This window comes from Xenopus tropicalis, chromosome 2, assembly GCF_000004195.4.
Source record: "Xenopus tropicalis strain Nigerian chromosome 2, UCB_Xtro_10.0, whole genome shotgun sequence".
Taxonomy (NCBI): Eukaryota; Metazoa; Chordata; class Amphibia; order Anura; family Pipidae; genus Xenopus; species Xenopus tropicalis.
In genome coordinates, this window is record NC_030678.2 from 28,969,914 (window position 1) to 28,985,196 (window position 15,283).

General features: G+C 39.4%; 1 pseudogene across 1 annotated transcript in view; it reads right to left on the minus strand.

Moving 5' to 3' along the window:
• Nucleotides 1-315: 315 nt before the first annotated feature.
• LOC116406513 overlaps nucleotides 316-15,283 on the minus strand; it is a 16,037-nt pseudogene continuing 1,069 nt past the window's right edge. Inside the window, exons 2-10 of the transcript XR_004221073.1 lie at nucleotides 9,901-10,018; nucleotides 8,146-8,267; nucleotides 7,716-7,816; nucleotides 6,753-6,908; nucleotides 6,472-6,656; nucleotides 5,685-5,782; nucleotides 4,815-4,936; nucleotides 1,936-2,025; nucleotides 316-752 (exon numbers count right to left, since the gene is read on the minus strand). The product of XR_004221073.1 is annotated as a zona pellucida sperm-binding protein 4-like (transcript). The remainder of the gene's footprint in view (nucleotides 753-1,935; nucleotides 2,026-4,814; nucleotides 4,937-5,684; nucleotides 5,783-6,471; nucleotides 6,657-6,752; nucleotides 6,909-7,715; nucleotides 7,817-8,145; nucleotides 8,268-9,900; nucleotides 10,019-15,283) is intronic.

The following is a 15,283-nucleotide window of genomic DNA, read 5'->3' on the forward strand; positions in this document are numbered from 1 at the left end:
GATTACAGGTCCCCTCAGAGTGCTGCGTTGGTTTATGGTCCCAGGCATCATTTATTTGGTTTCATTGAACAGGAGATCAATGGATCTCTGTGGCATTGAACATCACACACACAGACATAGCACAAATGTGCATACGCATGGGAATATATACACCACAGAGGAAGGGTTTTGCACTGCTGGCCTTTTTTTAGCAAATACAAATATATGTAAAAGTTCTAAACCCTGGCAAAATTCAGCAAGGGGACTGGCAGCACTTTGACCCTGGTTTGGTCGCTAAATTAACCTGTTAATGTCTAATAAATGCAAGCAAACATATTTTTTTAAATCAGTTTATTTTTTTTAAGTATTCATTTTTCTATTCAGCCTCTGCAAAAAGCAAATAACATGCTTACAAGGGGCAGTACATCCAATATCCAATATCATTGGGGTGGCAAGATACATTTTTTTTTAAACCATCTTTCCAATGTTTTCAAGACTTTTTCTTTTATCATATTTCCAAGTAGATGGTGATTATGTGGAAGGAGTCTGAAGAGCCAGTTCTTATGGTTTCTACCATAAAATCTACAGAGTAGTGGAAGAGAAGAGAATTCAGTAGTTCTAGCTGATTGAACTTTCAGACACAGACTGAGATGTAGGTCGTTTTCTGAGAAGCCGCCAGAGTCCAATTGTCAGGATTACAAATGCAGTAACTCCAAGCACAATGGCTATCCTAATCCCTCGTTTGTCTAGCGGGCTCTTACTAACAGGAGAACCTGTAACAGAATAAAACAACACTTTGGTCTTCTGTATAATAAATATATATATATATATATATATATATATATATATATATATATATATATATATATATATATATATATATATATATATATATATATATAGGAACAAACGGAGCACACCCTATTAATATTCAAATGCCCAGGGTGCTTGCAAAAAAATGTATACAGCAAGACAGTGAGCCGCACACACAGGGACTTTGCTGAAAAAATAATAAATTTATTTAAGAAAAGATATCCAACGTTTCGAGCACCAACTGTGCTCTATATATAATACACACACACACAGACACTATATGGCCAAAGGTATTTGGACACCTGTGTGTTCAACATCTCATTCCCAAACCAAGGGTATTAATATGAAGTCTGCTGCTATAACAGCCTCTACTCTTCTGGGAGCTCTTTCCTATAGATGTTAGGATCTTGGTTGTATGTGCTTCAAATCAGCCACAAGGGCATCAGTGTAGAAGTATAGCATGTCACTCTCCCCACAGAACTGGGCAACGCAGATATGTAGTCATAAATTTTTAAAATTAAATAGTTATGTTTGCTTTACCTTTGTTACACTTTATTATCTTTCCTTGTCTTTGATAAAATCACACACAAACACAGCAGGCAGCAATGACAAATGTAAGCAAGCCTGTATAGCATTCTTTATAGCCTTTATAGCCACCTAGAACGCTATATTTATTCTGCAGAAAGCATTGCCATACCCGAGTTAAGAGTCCCAGAAGCTCTCAGTGGGCTTAAGACAGCAGCTGCCATTTAAAATAGCTTCCTGTTTGCAGTCTAGCTGTTAGAGCTCAGATCACACATTCCTAAGGGAGGGGGGAGCAGGAGAGAGGAAAGAGCTGCGCAGACTCTGGCCACAGGAATTAAGGATTTTTCTGAGAGAGGAAGTCTCCTGTGTTTTTTTTGATAGAGAGTGCTTATGGCTGTATTTACATAGACCTTTCTGATAAAACTTTAGTTTTACCTTCTCCTTTAAGACAAAGGACAACTGATCTGGAAATTTGTTGTAAATCTGGGTCAGTGTGTGGTTGTCCTGGTTTTTCATACTGATTATATGCAGGGTCTCTGTGAAGGTTGCCATTTTGTTTCTCCTTACCCATACTTCATAAAGCTTTTACATGTGGGAGAAAAAAAAATAAAGGTATACCTGGAGAGACGTCAACTGGGAGGAAAACAACCCCTTTGGAGGATACCAGCTTGGTACCATTCATAGGAACACCATTAGGAGATAGTCTTTCTAAATAAAAAGGAATTTTATGTAATTGCAAGTCTTATTTAAAGTTAAAGGGATACGGATACTAAACTAATGGTAGAGATCAAATTGTGACATTAAAATAATGCACACTATTGGTATTTTACATTTTTTTTTATCTTTTGCTCTGTAGTGTGTCAGACTGGTGGACATCACAAAAGCAAGGTACAGTAAATGTTTGAACTATAAAAATAAGGCATATCATAGGAATCATGCAAATCTCTGGTACAGATGCATCCTCTCCTTTGGCACAGCTTGTCATGGTTGTTCCTTCAATAACATTACACTGAGTTTACTACTGAAAAATGTACATTTTTTTTCATATAGTATACACAACAGAGAAGCCAGTGTTAAAGGAGCTACCCTGTAGTAGCAAAGAAGGATTAAAGGAAAAAGAAAGGTAAAGTCACTTGGGGGTGCCAAAATATTAGGCACCCCCAAGTGACTTTAACCGCCTACCTTTTACCCCGGGCTGGTGCCGCTGTCAGGAGAAAACAGCACCAGCCCGGGGTAGCTGCCGGCGCTTCCTCCTTCCGGCTTCGCTGCGCGCGCATGCGCAGTAGAGTGAAAAGCCGAACTTAAACATTTAAGTCGGCTTTTTCGCTCTACTGTGCATGCCCGGCCACCGGCAGTTTAGGAAGTGGAAGGCGGAAGGAGGAAGTGCTGCGCTCCAGGTACCCCGGGCTGGTGCTATTTTCTCAGAACAGGGGCACCAGCCCGGGGTACAAGGTAAGCGGTTAAAGTCACTTGGGGGTGCTTAACATTTTGGCACCCCCAAGTGACTTTGCCTTTCCTTCCCCTTTAAGGTGGCCATACCAGGCCGATACTAGCTGCCGATATTGGTCCCTTAGATTCAGCAGCTTATCGGCCCGTGTAGGGGCACTAATGAGGGGCCTCCCTGACTGACATCTGGCCTGAATTCTGGCCAGGTTGGCATTGAGTCGGACCCTGCATCAACGGACACCTATACCCGTTGTTCTAATTCGATCATTTGGCCCCAGGGCCAATGACCTATTTAGCCCGATATTGCCCACCTGTAGGTGTGGATATCGGGAGAAGATCTGCTCGTTTGGTGACCTCGCCAAGTCACCATATCTTAGCGTGTATTGCCTCCTTTAGCTGTGGTCCTTAAGTGGGAGAGTGGCATGGGCGTCCGCAGAAAATTTTCCAAGGGGGGGCAAGTAAGCTAGCATCATCCTGCAACAGACAAATTATATATATATATATATATATATATATAAATATATATATTTTTTTGCAGGATGATACTAGGGGAGGCTAAAGATGGCCCATACACAGACTGACCTACAGCTAATGTGACACTTAGTGGATTCGCTGCTGGCGTAAAAAGTTAACCTCCCAACTACCTCTTGCCGTTCCCACTGACTCCCAGGGATACTGTACAAAAGTGCGGGTGGGGGTGCTTTTTTTTTTTTACCCTAAAATGTTTAGGATGTAAAAGTATTCATACGCGCACTTCTGTTAGGGGATCTGCAAACATTTGTGTTTGTGATCAGTTAGCTTAAAGGGGTAGTTCGCATTCGAATTCACTTTTATTTTTAATGGTTTTTCAGTTATTTAGCTTTTTGTTCAGCAGCTCTCCATTTGGTATTTCAGCAGCTATCTGGTTGCTAGGGTCTTATTTACCCTAGCAACCAGGTAGTGGTTTAAACAAGAGATGGGAATATGAATAGTTAAGGGGCCTACTTAGAAAAATAAGTAATACAAAATTATAATAATAAAATTGTAGCCTCACAGAGCAATATTTTTTGGCCCCCATTTGAAATCTGTATAGAGGCAGAAGAGAAAGGCAAATTATTCAAAAAAATTAATTAGAAAGACCAATTGCAAAGTTGCTAGGAATAGGCCATTTTATAACCTACTAAAGGTTAACTTAAAAGTGAACCACCCCTTTAGATGTGTTTATGTTAGTTTTATAGCAAGAAAGGCAGTGGGTACTGACTCCCCATTATATACAGTGAGACGCAGTCCGTATTTACAAACCCAGCACATTATATACAGGGAGATGCAGTGGGTACTGATGGCAGATATTCAGGCCCTGGCACTATAACACTGGCACTGATACACAACATTGGCCCCACTGTAACTTACTATAAATGAACAAAACAATGACAAAAAAAAAAAAAAATAGTAAGTGCAAAAAACAACAACAAATATATAAACACACAATGAGCTTTTTCAGAGGGAAAGAGTTAACTTACCCTCCATGTGTTAGGGTAGGGGATAGATTATAAATTATTATAGATGTCAGGTCAGGCAAAAAACAATTTAATGTCAGCTAGTGATTCTTTAGAACTGTATAGTGTCTGTGTATAGTACCTGTGTATAGTGCCTGGGTATAATACCTGGGTATAGTACCTGGGTATATAGTACCTGTGTATAGTACCTGTGGGATGAAAACTGCAGCAAAAGTTGAGAGTTGGTTCTTAGGTAAAGTTACAGCTGCAGATTGTTCTTTTCAGTCTTCATTTCTGTTTCCAGTTTGCAAAATCTCCCGATCCCTGTGTGCATCTGTGCTCTGATTGGTCAATTTTACTGTCTGTCAAGGAAGCTGTGCTCTGATTGGAGAATCCACAAGAAGAAAGATCCAATCGGAGCACAGCAAAAACGGGCTTGAGAGGAAAGCGCAGAAACGGAGTAAGGTTTTTGTTTTTTTGCTACTTTTCCAGGGGGGGGCAAGTGCCCCCTCTTGCCCCCTTCTGTGGACGCCCATGGAGAGTGGGGAGAAAAAAGAAAAGAAAAAAAAAACTTACCTTTAGTAATTGTCATGTGTAACCTCAGTGGATTCTCATACATGGAGGAAGTGAGGGTTGGAAGAGAGAGTGCATGTTCATTAACCAGGTCAGTGGAAGGAACATGGCACTTGATGTGCAGCCTATGCACAGAAACAACAGTTTTTCAAATAAGAATATTAGCAGTGAATCATCTGATATAAAGTAAAATAGATATTGATTGGCTACTTAACCTTTACTTTTAGTCTGTTTTAGAAAGAAGTATGTTACACAGGTCTTGGGAGACCTATCCATAGAGATCTATCCATAATTTGGATCTCCATACCTTAAGTCTAGTAATAAATCATTTAAACATTAGTTAAACCCAATAGGATTATTTTGCCTCAAATAAGAAATATTTATATCTTAGTTGGGATCAAATACAAATTTTAAAAATAGGAGTTATTAGCTTAAAATGGAGTCTATTAGAGGCCTTCCCATAATTCAGAGCTTTATGGATAACAGGTTTTCCAGATAATGGATCCCATACCTGTATTTTAGTTGTTTGCCCAGGTTTCACTGTATGGTTTAATAATACAGTTTCTCACAGCCTAACAGAAGCAGGTTCCAAAGCATTATGGGAAAGAGATATGTAAGGCTGTTATCACATTTAATAGCAATATGGCCAGTATTTACCCTTGACCATTAACCCATCACAATCAAAAATGTACTTTGGTTTTTTTATCAGCTTTTATTGCCCTAGTATGGTAAAAAATATTTTGGCAAATATTTTGCCCATGTTACTTTGGAACGTTTAAATCTGTAAATGTAATGCGTTACGCACATTTTTGCATAAAGGCCAGCATGAGCTTGTGGAGCATTGAATGAAAAAAATGTAAAAGGACTTCTTACCGCAAAGTTCTGTCAGTGGAAAGGAGGACATCTATTGGGTTTGTCATATCAGTTTCCAGAATCAGATTGTTTGCATAAATCACTGTGTTTCCCATTTCCTGTAAGTTAGGATACAATACAGTAGCACCACACAAACTGCAGCATTCCACATGTAAAGCCAGAATACAAGGTGCTGTGACATAACCAGATGTTTCTGGGCCCCAGAGAAAATTCAATTTATAGGTTTGCTGACCTATCAACAACATATATAGAAATTTGTCATTCATTAGGGCCTCACTGGGCCCTCCACACTCCTTCCCCCACCTGCAACCACAGTGTCCGCTTCCTCTGTAGCTACACCCCTAGTGCTGTGCTTTAATCAGTATCTTAAAGTGGAATATAAATCATCATTATTACAGTAGAGCCCTGATTTTTTGTTTCCCAGGGGACTGTAAAAACAGCATAAATTCTGGGAAAATGTATCTTGGGGGAAAAAAAAAAAAATTGCTGTTTGCCTGAATGGGATTGCAGAAAAATGGCCATGTAAACGTAAAATCCCACAACATAAAATTGGGGTTTTGCTGTATGTATACCAGCCGTACATTGCACACGTGGGCTGACAGGGTCTTCAGTGGATAGGATTTTGTCATTGTAGCATATAGGGTCACACTCAGCAGTAACTCTGACATACAAGCCAGCTATGGCCAATGGATATCAGGAATTATTTTCACAGCAACCTTAACCTAATAAGTCAAATAATTTCAAAAACATTACCAAAACGAAACATATACTCAACACCCTCACTTACCCGGACTATTGAACCACAAGATGAAAGAGGAAACTGGAAAAGGATAAAAGTATTGGTTTTCACCACAGGCTTGCAGGCAGCACCTTGTCCTTTCATTAAGTAGACAGAGTCCATATTGAGGGGTGGTAGGGTGATATCTTTCGACAAAGCAACAGAGAACTGTCCTTGGGTACACTGCACAGTCACTAGATGTAAACAGAGCACGTGGGGTATAAACATAAGTAACTGCAGATATTATTACACACATTTATGCCGCAAAAAGCAAAGACAAAGTCACATACCTTTTCCTCCATAATAACAAGGGATATTTTTGTCAGTTGCATCAAAGCAGCACTGCTGTTTCTGACAGTCGTCTTGGGAGATAGGATGATCGGAACAAGAAATTCGCTCTCTCTTTTGGACAGCAGAACACTGGTCAGAAGCCAATGTCTTAAGAGCTGCAAAAATATCAATAGGAGGCTTAAATCTGATGGTAGCGACTGATAGGAAGGAAAGTCAATAAACTCAGTAGAAGAAAAATAGAGTTTGTTTGGCACCAGCCACTACAAATAAAAGGACGAGTGTTCTGAGTAACTCAACAGGCTCTAGAGCAAATAGGGAGGGCAAGTGGAAAGAAGGGGCTGAAGGAAAAAAAAACTTCTAATCCCTAAAAGCAGGGGAACCTATAGTGTGAATTTTTAAGCATGATAACCCCCTCAATTATTTGTTCCTTATTTACAGATCAGTGTCAGTGCTTAGTCATTCAGTTGCCCAAGCACCTTCTGCATCCTTTCTCCTTCCTTAAGTCTTCATTTACTCTAGTCTTCTGCCTGCATGCAATGCCCTGCTGCATCCTTCCTTGGCGATAAGTCCTTCACCATAAATGCTCGCCCCCCTCGTCCTAGCTCAGACCCTATCTCCCAGGATTGCGGATATGGGATTAGAGTTTGGGCTAGGTTGAGCAAGGTTGAGAATGATAAAGAAGGGAGAATTAAGGAGCGCTGAGCACTTTCACATCTCTTTCCATCCCTAAACAATGCATCATCCCCCTCCCCTTATCTCTCCACACAGTCCCAGTGCGTCACTCCTCTATTGCCCCATAAAATAAAGAGCAGAATTCTGGTAGTAACATTGGATGGATCCTTGTATCGTACTCTCTGTCCCTTGCATTTAAAAGACATGATCTGTACATACATAGCATAGTGTAAGCTATTGGATATACCACCTTTAAAAATAAATGATATAATTATCCTTTCCAAAGTTACCTTGCAAGGTGGGGCATCTGAGCTCCTCAATCTTCGGGGAAAGCCACTTTCCAGAAGAATATCTTTTTTCAATGGAAATTGGTCATTACATGGTCATAGATCTTAAAGAAGAATGAGGAAAATTGAATACAGGAAGGACAATTATTATACCCTTGTGTTGAACAAACAAAAAAATCCTACAAATAAAAATTTACCCTATTGTTAATGTATGACATGTACAGGTATAAAGCACTGGTGCTGCAGCAAATTACCCAGATTGAAAGTTTATATATAAATATGAGAGGGTGATTGCTGAATTTCTTATGGCTGTAAGCCATAGACAATAGCAGTTGGACAGTACATGAGATTGAGCTGCCCTCTTTCAGCAGTGTTCTAGTTCTAGAACAGAATTCATCATCTCTTGTGCTTGAAGTTTAGAGACAGAACTCACCTGCTGATGAACATAACATCCATCATATTCAGCACTGAGAGCAACTGAACCATCCCAGTTTGTACTGATCCATACCCCACAGTCGCTGCTGTTGGACAACTCCACAGGGATCCCTAGCTTGTCTTCAGAAAACAAACATTATATAAGTATTATGGAACTACAATATGCTTGGTTTTTAAAGCAGGGCTTACATTATTTCATAACAATACACATGAGCCATAAATATACTTTAAATTGTACCCCTATAACTGCTTAGTGATGTACTTTGTGGTCACATGACTTATTGAAAAATGTGCTTTATAAAAATAATATAATAATTAGAAATTCACCATGGAAATCCTTGGGTGACTTCTAATATTCCTATAGTTTTCAATATAAGGTACTTTCTCTATATACACAGTTACAATTAGCTGTAGGACAGACAAAAGGACGTATTTATAAAACCGGCAAGAGGCTCTCGTGAATATGACATACTTTTTACATTGCTTTTACTCCATTCATGTTTCTTACTCTAGTTTTGAGAAATGAAGTAACTGATATCTTTAATCTGCAACAGCTTGACGGAGAATTCACCAAAGTGGTGTAAATTGAAGCTGGAGTAAGAAATACTGGAGTTACAAGAAAATCAAATGCACAAAATCTTTTTTGTGAACACAAGTTCAGGTATGGATCCTGGAAACTCATTATGCAATGGGCAATCTCCCATAGAGTCAATTTCAGTAAATAATTCAAACCTTAAAAAAAATTATCTGAAATACAGGTAAGGGACCTATTATCCAAAAATTCTCGGACCTGGCGGGTTTTTCTGATATTGGAGATCCAAATTACGCGGAAGATAACTTAAGTCTAATAAAAAATCATTTAAAGATTAAATAAACCCATCGGATTGTTTTGCCTACCAAATAAGGAATAATTATATCTTAGTTGGGATCAAGTACAATGTTCTGTTTTATTATTACAGAGAAAAAGGAAATTCATTTTTAAACATTAGAATTGCTCATAATGCAGACTATGGGAGATGGCCTTTCCATAATTTGTACTTCTCTGGATAAACGGGTTTCCAGATAAAGGATCCCATACCTGTAATAAACATTACCTTGTAACTTGATGGGTTCATTCTATTTTAATGATTTTCAGCAGATTTAAGGGATGGTGATCCAAATCAGAAAAGAACTATCTGGAACATTCCAGATAATAGAGCCTATACCTGTACCAAATGTATCCATACAAATCTAGAGACTATTTACATTTAGATAAGTTGCTTTTTTGCATTATCCCCCCCCCCCCCTCAGTGTTACATCCATCTAAAGGCTGTGTATGGGAAACAGTTGTTTTTCCTTATTTGTTCATATTTAAACATATGACTTTAAAGTGCATTTATCACCCCCATATTGTTTCCCCACCAGAGAGGTGTGCTGCTAGAGCCCTGCAATCCAGTTAGGATGAAATTATGTTTTTCTAGAAAAAATAATAGCCCCTGCCAGCATTAGGCTCCCCGTGCACACAAATATAGCAGCCCTCTCCCATAGAAGAACTTGGGGGATCAGATAGAGGAATGTAAAAGCAATCAGGCAAACACTTTAAGCAAAATTATAATAACATGCAAAGACAATGCTATGAGAGATTTCTTTCTGGTATCGGTATCTTTTTAAATATTTTGCGTTATACAAGTTAACCCTTTTAAGCAGTTGCAGTTCTCCATTTTAAGGTTGCACATATAATATTGAACATTATGTGGAAGAAAGTCACTTAACCCTAAAGCAGTGAGTCTCACATGAAGATCCTTCCAGGGGGCAACAGGAATATTGTACTGGCAGACTCTGCGTTCCACAATCCAGCCTAGGATGACTAAGTGGGTTAACCTTCCAAATCCCTATCTTGGCGCAAACAGACAGCGCCACTATTAATCAAATCAGCCATACGCCTATTCCAAACCACCCCCTCCCCATACCTACAAATCCTATGGAACTAAACCAAAACTAGCAGCTTCCATTAAGCTGCCGCTCACCCCTTTAAAATCAGGATCCTAATATCTGCACATGTTAATTGGCTAATTTCATTTAGATGCATGCTACTAGGCTGCACTAATTACATTACAACACACACCTTAATTAATTTTCAATTATATATTTAGCATGTGGGAAGAAGTGCTTGTACTAATGAGTGATTGTTTCTGTGCTTTCCACCACAGGGAAGTGGCAGAAACAAATACACTTTTATTCTTCCTAATGTGGCTCACACTCACACAGGCGCATCGTAAGTTCCAAACCCAGGTGGAAAGCAACATGATATATCCCACCTGCATTTAGCGCATTAGGAAGAAGAGGATGCATTCCTTCCTGCAACTTCCCTGTGATAGAACACAGGAATGCACCGCAGGGAAATTCAGGTAGGAATGCTTGTGAGTACAAGCCTGGGTACAGGCACACACACCATATTTCTGCCCAAACTGCGTACCCTCAGATATGGTAAATTACTTTTTGCAGGAAAAAAAATATCCCCCCACAATTGCTGGGTACTTCTAGGTCTTCTGGGGCAGCAGCACTGCACTCCGTTATCACATATCATTTTTAATTATAGGATTATAGGACATTCTCCTCTGGTTCACTGAGGCTACAATGTTATTGTTACTTTTTATTACGTTCTTTCTATTCAGGCCCTCTCCTATTTCATCTTCCAGTCTCTCATTCAAACGCAACTGCTTAGTTGCTAGAGTAAATTGGACCATAGCAACCAGACAACCTGCTGAAATTCAACTGGAGAAACTGCTAAAAGTTTAACGTATTTCCATCAATAAATATTTTTTTCTAAGTCCTGTGAGTGCGGCATCTGATTTGAACTATAGTATATATTAACATGGTTAACCTAAATTAATTGGGGGTGCCAATTTATTAGGAATTCCCCCTCCAGTGAGCATAAAAATCAACTTATTTCACCAGCTGATTCAAAAATACTATCCAGCCTCAGCGACACTGGGAATGTGGAATGAGGCACACATTTTCTTTCATCATCCAGGGATTTATGCTTCTTTTCAACCAGCTCAAGAACTACTAAGTAATCACAATATTACCTTTATTAATGGTACAAAGTGATCCTGACAGCCACCCAGATAATGTAGCCCACATTATTGCATTGGAAGCCAGTGTCTGCAGAGGATCCTTTGCTTATTACCCTTTGTTTATTCATAACTGAATGGGAAATACTGGTGTGCGGGAGGATATTCCTATCTTACAGTACTGATAGAATCTTCACACTAGGGCCTTTTTTTTTTTTTTTTATTAACTGCATTTATTCAGATGAATCTGCATTTCATGATTCAGTTGCTCACTATACAGCCAGATATATTTGACTTGCAACCAAATAAAGTGTTCAATGCTTTGCATTTCTGTTCCTTCTATAGTACTAAAAGATATATGCATTTAATATTTTCAAGGAATTGGGTCAGCACATTCAGCATATTCAAGTATGAGTAACAAGGCTGCTTTGACAGAGACATCAGTAATCAATGCTATCAAGGGTATTATATTTTCAGTTCTTTCATTATTTTAGGCCATACCCACCCTTCTTCTTCCCTCCACTATTACTTTATAGCAATGATCCCCAACCAGTGGCTTGGAGTAACATGTTGCTCACAACCCTTTGGATGTTGCTCCAGTGGCCTCAAAGCAGTTGCTTATTTTGAACTTCTGGTTAGGAGGCAAGTTTTAGTTGCATAAAACCCAGTGTAATTGCCAAACAGAGCCTTCTGTAGGCCTCCAGTCAACATAGGGGCTATCAAATAGGCAATTATAGCTCTTATTGGCACCTCCAAAACTTTTTCCATTTGAATTTGGTTCAGGGGTATAAAAGGTTGGGGATCCTTGCTTTAGAGTGATCAATCAAAAGGAAAAAATCATGCTACCAATAATGTAATGACACAAATACACTAAATAAAGAGTGATAATAAATATATAGAATGTAGCCTGCGGAACAGTCTAATTGCATGAAATATGACACCAATATATGATCAAGGGTTGGGCACCCAGAAGGCACACAGGTACAGGATGCAACAAAACAGTTGCAGATATTATGTTACATTACTAGCACTCCCCAAGAGAATGCACTTGTTGTTTAAAAATAATGGAAGAGCAACAGGTTACATATCCCTGCATAACATCCCTTTACCTATATACAGGCATTTACATTGTTGTTCTTTATAAAAACCAAGCCTGGCTTTGCCCAGAATGCAGGTTTACAGAAGCCTATAGATTCAGTCCAGCCCCTTTAACAACATCTTTGCTTGTTGATTACTTTATTCATCCATCTACTCCTAGGGGCACATTTACTAATCCACGAACGTCCGAAAAGCATCCGAATGCGTTTTTTTCATAATGATCGGTATTTTGCGATTTTTTCATAAATTGTCGCAACTGTTTCGTAGCGTTACGACTTGCGCGGATTGTCGCGACTTTTTCGTAGCCGTCGTGCTGAGTACAAAAGTTTCGGATTCATTCAAGCTTCAGTATTGTGACTTTCCTTGGGCCAGGTTGGAGCTGCAGAGTGCCATTGAGCCCTATGGGAGACTTACCTTGGGCAGGGTTGGAGCTGCAGAGTGTCATTGAGCCCTATGGGAGATTTTCCTTTGGCCAGGTTGGAGCTGCAGAGTGCCATTGAGCCCTATGGGAGATTTTCCTTTGGCCAGGTTGGAGCTGCAGAGTGCCATTGAGCCCTATGGGAGATTTTCCTTTGGTCAGGTTGGAGCTGCAGAGTGCCATTGAGCCCTATGGGAGACTTTCCTTGGGTCGGGTTGGAGCTGCAGAGTGCCATTGAGCCCAATGGGAGGCTTCCAAAATCATGCAAAGTCTGAAAGTTCTGCCCGCCATTTACGAGCGCTCAATACGAAAAAGTCGCAACAATATACGAGCAAATCGCGACAATTCGCGCAAGTCATAATGGCTACGAAAAAGTTGCGACAATTTACGAAAAAGTCGTAACGGCGACGAAAAAGTCGCAAAATGCTTGTTTCCAATCCGAATTTTTCCCATTCGGATTCGTGGATTAGTAAATCAGCCCCTTAGTGTCACTCACTGTCACCTAAACACTCCATTCTTGGCAAGATCCTGACTCATTTGTAAGCCTGGTCCTACTACTCACTGGTTTGTTATTTGTAGTCATCTACACATTAGTTCATAACAAGGTTAAACATACTAAAGATATTGTCCTACATGCAATAGTTTCCCAAGAGTATCCAGAACAAGAAATAAGAGTTTACCAATATTTTCCAGATTATTGTTCAGGTTGGACTATCTCATCCACTGCATTACTCTCACCCTGACAGCTTGGGAACCTACACTTTATACCCTCAAATACCGAGTCTCTTGGGTGTTATTAAAGGTGTTACCTCCTCTCCTTATCAACTTTGGTCTGTGAGAGTGACCATGGAAAAGTTGCTCTTCTTCTTCCACTCCTGCACCACCTATCTGGTAAAGAAGGATCGGCAGGACTGTGAACTCACAATTTAATTTTCTTATTTGTTCAACATAAATTGACATCCATGTGTATTGTTGCTCTATCTCGCTTCTTCTGCAATCATTTTTTGTTTTTAGCATATTAATATATGTCATTGGGATTAAAAGCATAAATTGTACTATAGAGCAGCACTGAGACCTCTGTTTGTACTTGATTTTTACACACCTGTTTGGAAGATTGATCATTGAGTGCCTGTTATTTATTCATATGGTTGGTTCTGCTCCCCTCCCCACCATGGTGAGCTTCTGACTTACCCTTTGATCACTTTCACCTTAAGGCTGATGGCAGACGTGGCGTGATATTTTCGGCAAGCAGAAAAACGCTTGGTGAAAATACAGCCCTACGCCTGCTACTTGTGCCTGCACCCGAATGAATGGAATATGCTCGGGTGCAGGCACATGTAGCCGATATACGCATGAAAACGCGAGACACTGCATTCTCTTGCGTTTTCACGCGTATATCGGCTACATGTGCCTGCACCGAGTGTATTCCATTCATAAGGTGCAGGCACAAGTAGCAGGCGTAGGGCTGAATTTTCGCCAAGCGTTTTTCCGCTTGCCGAAAATATCAGCCCTACGCCACGTCTGGATCAGCCTTAAGTATATAAATATGCTTTCCAGCCACCCTTTTAGTGATGTGCTATGCATGCATACTCATTTGGATGGCATCCCTAAACCTGGTTTGCTAATCTTTTGCTGGGATAAGTTATAACCATTTGAGGAAAGAGATTTGTGCTTTGTTTGGGTTGATTTGTCCTGACTTGTTTCTAGCAGAAGCCTAACCCGTGTCTTCAACCCCATGCAATTTAATCATTCATTCATTGACAGGCCATGACACAAAGATATGTGGTTGGAGTGGTTTAATTATACACGTAGAGCTTGAGTTCTAAAGTGTATTTTCTTCTCAATGTCCATACTAAAATAATGAATCCAGTGATACTTCCAAATAATAGACCAACTGCAGCAAGGGCATGCTCTGTTCTTGTATCATAACTGGGATTATACATTTCTAGAAGGTAAAGAAAAAAAAGACATAAAACAAGAACACTATAAAAGCCAGGAAACATAGGGCTAATGCATCATTGTACATTGACATAATTCTTTATTCTATTTCAGCTAAAGAAAAGGAAATCTGCTTTGGATTGGATCATCTGCCAGTCTACCTCCTGCCTACATTCAAACTCATCCCTAAAATATGGATAGTATAATATAAAAAAAAATATCAGTGAGACTGTATTCCAATAGTAAGTCGTGTTTATGGAACCACTTCATTAGGTATTGATTAACATTAGCTTCATGTTTCCCCAAGACACCCAAGTGAATACAATAGTACTTTTTGACTTATTTTATAGCGCTGGAAATTCAACGGGTCCCTGGGACATATATTCAGCAGCTCTCCCAAGTTATCAACAGTTCTTTTGGTGTTAAAAATATACACCCAAATTTTCATTTATGTTCACAGTTCAAAATCTCTCAGTTGTGCTCTAATACCTGTACGTTTGAACTAAATGGCCAATAGTAAAATAGCTGGAGTGATTAAAAAAAGAAAAGTTGAACTTTAAACTTTTAGTATGTTAAAGATTAAACATATTCTAAACAACCATACAAATTGGTATTGAATTTGATTTCAT